The following is a 1,076-nucleotide window of genomic DNA, read 5'->3' on the forward strand; positions in this document are numbered from 1 at the left end:
TTAGCCATTGTTTTTGTCTCGGATGATGATGTCCTTATAAAAGCCGCACACCGAATTTTTATCTTTTATATTCAGAATTACACATTTAGATTTAGGATTTAACATTTAGACATCATATTTAAATTTAACCTTTAGTAAAAATTAGCAATATGTACAGCGATCTAAATAATTAAAAAAGGAAAATTTTAACTAAGATTTTTCTCTCAGAAAGTGACACAAATAGGAATAGAAACGTGTTAGAGTCATTTTTACCATTTTTATTTTGAACTTGGTGCCACATATTAGTGTGAAATGACTATGTATTGGCATTTTAATGTAGGAAATGTTTTAAATTAACGTCAACAAGTTTTKATAACCTATTGTTCAAACGGAACAGGTCATGGCCCAGCTAGGAATCTTGAATAATGAGGAGGTGGATTTTTTTGGCTGTTTAAAAGCTGTTTAAAAAAATAAAAGATGTGGATGTGCAAATAAATCAATAAAGCTGAAGTGAAAAGTTTTATTTGAAAAGGAACAATTTTAGAGTAGGAAAAGAAAAGAACAAGTGGTGTGGAGAAGACTGAAAAACACTGAAACCATCAGATAACATGCAGCAGCTACAATCAGTTCAGCAGGTTTACCAGAAACAAAGATGACTGACAGATGATGACTAACTTTTGTCCACTTTGACACAACATTGAGCGAAAACCATTCTGCTGTGATATGTCTGATTATTGTTCTTTAAAACACATCCTAAAGTGTTTCATAACGAGTTCCATGAACTTCAGTTTCATCCCTCAGATCTGTTACATCTTCATGAAAGTCCTCCAGCTCCTCTTCATCACAGCCCTACTGCCATCAGCCTGAAGGACAAACTCTGCACGTCATCTCACACTCGAAACAGTTCTGACTGCTTGAGTGGACCCGTATTTATTCTGAAGCGTTAAGTAGCTCATCTGAGCCTCTCAGACGTCTCTGAGTCTCTTCAGCAGAAGCTTCAGGGATCGTTTTCTGCTCTGCAGCTTTGATGAGCCTACAACTTCACACTATTCTGTGTTTGTCTTTAAGTTGGATCTGAGCCGGTCTGGGTTTATATG

This window comes from Austrofundulus limnaeus, unplaced genomic scaffold, assembly GCF_001266775.1.
Source record: "Austrofundulus limnaeus strain Quisiro unplaced genomic scaffold, Austrofundulus_limnaeus-1.0 Scaffold1065, whole genome shotgun sequence".
NCBI lineage: Eukaryota > Metazoa > Chordata > Actinopteri > Cyprinodontiformes > Rivulidae > Austrofundulus > Austrofundulus limnaeus.